Source organism: Mus pahari, chromosome 15 (genome assembly GCF_900095145.1).
Source record: "Mus pahari chromosome 15, PAHARI_EIJ_v1.1, whole genome shotgun sequence".
NCBI classification, from domain to species: Eukaryota; Metazoa; Chordata; class Mammalia; order Rodentia; family Muridae; genus Mus; species Mus pahari.
In genome coordinates, this window is record NC_034604.1 from 9,554,690 (window position 1) to 9,561,162 (window position 6,473).

Sequence of the window (6,473 nt, forward strand, 5' to 3'; positions counted from 1 at the left end):
ATCTCTTGCTTAGTGGGAAGATCAGCCAGACTTGAAAATAAAGTTGATATTCCTGTCATCGGGCTCTAACCAAAAACAGTCTCCCCCCCCCCCCCCCAAAGAGTTTTATGTTGAGACTTGAGAAAAAAACATGTCAAGTGTGTTTGATCCTCGTTTCAAAGGGCGGCAGAGCAGGCACAGGATGTATGCATCAGTCATTGGAAGACTATTGCACTCAACAAATTAATACAGCCCATGCCTCCCTCCTTTCCATTTTGTTCCTCTTCTTGTGCATGCTATTGATTGATTTACCTCTGGGAGGAGATTCTTTCTGACTCAGGCACTAAGCAAGTTCCTAACGAAAGGGTCAGCTTGAAAGGGGGAGTAGAGGAGATAGCAGGGGCAGAAAAATCATGAATCTTTCATTTATAAGAGCTATAGAACATCTGGAGAGCATGTGGAGCTCTTAACCCCCAGAGTGCAGGAACAAATGAGCAGGAAAGGGAACCCCGCCACATCTCTCCCCACTAATGGAGTGCCATCAATTTGAATACAATGCAAGGCCCCACAATAAACATCTTCAGACCATCTGGGAGTCTCTCTGCACCTTCTATGACTTGGGACACTGGATGCACAGCTTGCCTGCACAGGGAGCTCTGTGGAGATTGAGGAACAATGAAGAGAAACACTCATTTCCCCCCTATTCTTGTAATTTAAAAAAGTGTGCATCATAATGATGGGTTCCTCTCGTGTAGTATGTATGCCATGCGAGCATGAGGAACTGAATTTGGATCCCTGGTGGTCGTGTGAAAAACCAGGTGTGGTGGTTTCCACCAGGAATTGTAGCTCAAGGGGAGTGGAGACGGAAGGATACCTGGAGCCTGTTGACCTGTTGATCTTTCCTAGCTGGTGAGCTCTAAGTGCAGTGGAAAGTTCTAGTTTTAAAAATAAGTATAGAGTGATAAGGGAGGGTACCAAGACATTGACCTCTGACCTCCACATACATAGGTGTGTGCTTTTGCACTAGCGCGTGTGCGCGCGCACACACACACACACACACACACACAATATGTTTCATCATTAAATTGAAAATAAAATCAAGCAGTTCATAGGAGAATATGTTTTAAGGTGTCCCATGCAGTGGTGAGTGCAGTTTGCCTGCATCTGAGCTGGTTATCAGTAGCATCTTAAACTAAATGCCCATGTGCATGGGAAAGAATGGAAAGCCACCTGCATCACAAGTGGTTGGCAAGAGAGTGAGGTTTGGAAAGAGAGTACAGGCCTGAGCTTGAGTTGACATTGGCATCACCTTCCCTGGGTCGAGCTATCTGAAGACACTTTCACTCCAGTTAAGCAATATGGGAACACAAATTATCATACTTGTCTTCTGCCCTCCTCTCAGAGGTCTCGGGGGACAATGCAAACATGCCCAAGTTGCTTTGTGTAGAAGCCCGGGACAAGCAATCAATGTAAGAATTAATGGTGTCGTGTAGCAGTTGTAGCAGCCGATCCAAGTTTAGAAATAGGAAAAGAGTTCTTAGCATGCCCTTTTGTTCGATACAGAAACAGATTTTGTCATACCTCCCTGAAGCAGAGACTGTCTACTGGCAGCCAAGATTCTAGATCCAGGCAAAAGGCGGGGCTTGCTGGTATACAAGAAATAGCAACTATTTTCTTTGACATGGTCAGCAATATTGACAAGAATATCCAGATTAATTTTTTTTAAATAGAAAAATCCTGCTGTGATTGTGTCTTCAACACAGAACAAGACAGCTGGAGAAAGGAGTGGGTATAAATCGGAGAGATGACTTCCTCCCTCAGACACCTGATCTACTTCTGTAAGTTTGTATATACACATTTGGTTCATTGCACTTGTGTACAGGAAGCCGCTGAAGGCAGTTTTCAGAATCTTTGAGTAGAGTGTTGTATTAGGGGTGTGTGTGTGTGTGTATGTGTGTGTGTGTGTGTGTGTGTGTGTGTGTGTGTTAGTCAGCTTTCTATCACTATAACAAATTTCCTGACACTGAGTGCCTATCAAGAAAAGAGGTTCATTTTGGTTAATGTTTTTAGATTTTCAATACCAAGACTGGTACATTGATTTGTGCCTCCTGTGAGGGAAGTATATTATGATGGGTGTTAGGATATAGGCACACATTCTGAGTCAGGAAAGAGACAGGGATGGTGGAAGAAGAAGATGGTGGAGAAGTTGGAACAGTAAGAATGAGAAGGGGGACAGGACAGAAGTAGAGGTCTTTTGTCCATTCTGAGGACACGACTCTGATAATGTATGGATTCCTATAAAGATCCTTCATCCTGGGGATGCCGTTGCCTCCCAAAAGTGCCCTAGAGGTCAAATCTTCACTTATTCAAGTTTTTGGAGGGCATCTATCTAAGTTACTGCTACACACATACAAATATACACAGAAAGAGAGAGAGTGGAAGAGAAAGAGGGATGGGAAATGGGAGAGAAGAGTGGAAAGGAAGAAGGAAGGAGAGAGAGAGGGAGGAGGAGATATACAGAGGGAAAGAGAGAGAAAGAGAGAAGACTGACTCATGATATTTACTTAATTTTATTGTCTCCAAGGTTACTATCATGCAGAAACACCCCCAGACAAACATCCAGAAGGGTTGTTACCAAGTATCTGGACCCCTGTTATTCTAATCAAGGTGAAAGCCATTTTTTATGCGGTATTTGTTTGTGTGTGCATGTTTTCACATATGTGTAAGTGTATGTGTGGTTTCGCATGCCTGTATAGAGATGCGCACACATGTGCATGAATGCAAAGTCTGAAGGTAGACGGAGCCACCCTTGCTCGCTTTACTGCCCTATTCTTTGAGGCAGTGTCTCTTAAACCAATGCAGCGCTCAGCAATGAGGCCAGTCTCGTTAGTCAGTTTTCTCTGAAGGTTTTCTGTGGTTTTGCTTCCAGAGGTTAGGTTTATAGGTGGACTCTCATTCCAGTTGACATTTACATGGATTTCTGAGCATGCAAACAATTGTCACACTCACACAGCGAACACTTAACTGCCCAGACCATTATATACCTCTAATAGTTTTTAGCTCAGAGAGTACAGGGCAGCTCTCCACACACTTTTTTATCTAAAACACTGCTAAGACTGCTGTGTCAAGAATGCCTTCCAGAGGATGGGGCATATCTGGTGAGATGTGTAGAGGCTGCAGGAAAAGCTTAGATGGCACAGAATAAGAAAATAACTGCTCACTCCTTTCCTGGGTTCTCTATGTACCTCACATTTCATGCCCTAAATAGCTGCCAGATTATTCAGAAAAGTCGGTGTTTATCTGTGAAGTCATTTGTCTATGCAGAGAGTTCCTACAGAGCCCTGTCAGCCTTCACTCACTGGGTCAAGCACAGGCCAGTTTCTCCCTGCCAGGATCTGAGGGCTGTGGGCACCCTAGTGAAAGTGAGAGGTGGTTCTGTGGGCACACACCAGTCATTCTTTACACTGGCCACTGCTCTGAGGGTATCGGGGAGGGAGGTGTGGCATCCCAGTGAGGGAGGCAGCAGAGGTCGGCATGTGAGGAAACAAAACAGACCAGCCGATCTTCCGAAACCAGCTGAGACTCGGAATTTTGCTCTAAAGTCTTTTTAAAAGTTTATCGTGTGTACACACCTGCAAATAGGTGTGTACGGTTCATGTGTGTATTGGCCATGGAGACCAGAAGAGGGTATTAGATTGCTCAGAGCCTAAATTATAGCCATCCATGGACTTCTGGCTTGTTGTAGGGGGGATGGGATTTGAACTCTGGTCCTCATGGTTTTGCAGCAGTCACTCTTAACCACAAAGTTGCCTCTCCAGCCTCTCTAACCTCTTAAAGATGGTGACAATGATTTCCATCCAAAGGCAGACTTAAGGGCAGAGGTAGCATCTGTGATTCTCCCCATACTGTGAACAAGTTGAGAGTCAATAGATCTATGAAAGTCATTCCTGTTCATAAAGCCTGGAAAGAAGCAGACACACACAATGCCACCCCATGACACCTTAGAATAAAGGCATAATGTCAGGTGAGCTCTGTTCTTTGAACTATTGATTAAATATAGCCATGGACTTTTTTTTCATTACAGTAAGTAGCTGATTGGTGGCTGATTACCAGCAGCATGATTCTGTCATTCATCTCAGATCTGGAAATCCCCGCCCCCTTTGCTTCTGTCTGTCCAGCCCCCACCTGGTCTGTGGGCAGTCTTTGCAGGACTTTGAGAACCAGAAGAGACATTCCATGTCTATCAAAGAGAAGCACCTCTCCCGGGCCCTGGCCTCCTCCTGCCCTTCAAAAGGGATTGCCAACCTGTCCAGTGGGCGTGAGTGGCCATGATTTAAGCAGTGCCAAGTGCTGGGCTTTCCGTCGGGAATGAGCTCTCTGCTGCGTAGCAGTCCCGGCCATCTGGGCTGGGAAATGGAGACCACCTTGCACCAGAATAACCTTGGCCAGTTCTTTTTGCAACTTCTGCTTCTGGATCTGTTTTGCCCGATGCCGTGGCATGCCATCCCAGGAACGTGGACACCAGGTGACCTGAAGGGGCACTATGTATTCTTCTGTCTCCAGTTGTTCTCTTTCCTCTTTCTCTCTCCCTTATACGTGCAATTCTGTCTTAGACAGAGATGGGCACTTGCTTCCTTTACTGGAGTCAAGGTAGGCTGAGTACCTGCATTTGGAAGCATGCACATATTCATGTACACACACATACACGAGGGGGGGTGGGAACTGACCGTATCTCTTCTCAGGAACAAGAAACTCTGGCTCACGGAGGCTGACTGAGATCCTGAGTGCAGTCAGTCAAGGGAGAGAACATTTGATGAATCTTGGAGAGGGAATGTTCTGGAATGTATTTGCCCGAGCTTCATGCTCATGGCCTATTCTAGTAGCTGTTAACAGGGTCTACCCCCAACATGCTATTACATGTTACATGAACTACTGCCATGTAACATGCTATCTTTTGTTACTTTACATGGAATTTGAAAGCTCTTAATAGTCTTTTCAGTTGCATATACCCTTAAGGATTAACTAATCCAAAAATGTGTGTAGTGTGTGTGTATGTGTCTCTGTGCATATACATGTCTATGTATAAGCATGTGTACATATGTGTAGGTGTATGTCCATGCGTGTGTGTTCATGCATATGTATAAGCATGTGTACATGTGTGTAGGTGTGTGTGCATGCATGTGTGTGCATGCATGTGTGTACATGTATATGTGCAAGCATGTGTGCATGTGTGTGCATGTGTGTGTGCATGTATATGTATAAGTGTGTTACACATGTGGGTGTGTATTATGTGTATGCACATCTGTTTTAGCTCTCCTTCTGTTCTAAGGTACTGAATTTGTGGTCGTGATGTATCATGGCCTCCTATCTTGTTCTTTCATTTGGCTTCATTTCCTTTAATAGTTCTTTACATATTTTTTTGCATCTTAAATTATGTCTATTTTATAAGTTGGCTGACTGAACTAATACTTACTGAAGCTATTAAAACAAGACTGGGCACGATTTGACCTCTGCCTCCATGCTCAGCTTTATCTCAAGCCTCTCCCCAAGCATAGCAGAGAGCACATCCCATAGGATGCAGAGAGCATGTCCCATAGGATGCAGAGAACACATCCCATAGGATGCAGAGAACACGCCCCATAGGATGCAGAGAGCACGTCCCATAGGGTGCTGGCTCCCTCCTGTGTCACTGAAGCTATTTTCATGCCTTGTCTGAGTTCACTCACCCTTCCTCACAGACATCTTCTCTGACCCCTCCCATCTCAGCATGGCTCCCTTAGAACAGTCTTTCTTTCTTTCTCCCCCCCTCTTATTCTTTATAGCCCTTATCAAAGGAGGCTGTCTTAGTGTTCTATTGTTGTGAAAATACAGCATAACCAAGGCAACAAAGGAAAGCATATAATAGGGACTGAGTTACAGTTACAGTTTTAGAGGTTTAGCCCTTCCTCATGGCTGAAAACATAGTGGTGGGCAAGGAGACACAGTGCTGGAGAAGCAGCTGAGACTATCATGTCTGAATCCACAGGCAGAGAGAGATTCTGAACTTAAAATGAGCTTTTTGAAAGCACAAAGGTCTCCTCCAGTGACACACTTCCTCCGACAAGGCCACACCTCCTAATCCTTTCAAATAGTGGCATTCCCAGGTGACCAAGTATTCAAATCCAGGAGCCTATGAGGGTTGCTCGCATCCAAATCACCACAGGTGCGCTCTGTATTCTAACACTGTGTGTCTGGTGTCTGCTTCCCACACTCAATCCCTGCAGGCACTCATGTGCTTTCTTTTAATGTTGCTATGTCACTTTAAAGGGTGCATTGGATAAACATTTGAAAATAGGTTAAGAATGGGGAAAAACAAGGTAAAAAGGGCAGATGAATTAGAAATAGCTTTGTAGGTATGCCCTGCAAACATTGGGATTCCTATAGGATCCCTTATCTTTTAATATCTCTTTCTCTTATTTGGAGAGACTCACTTCATTATTGTCAGGAGCTGGAAG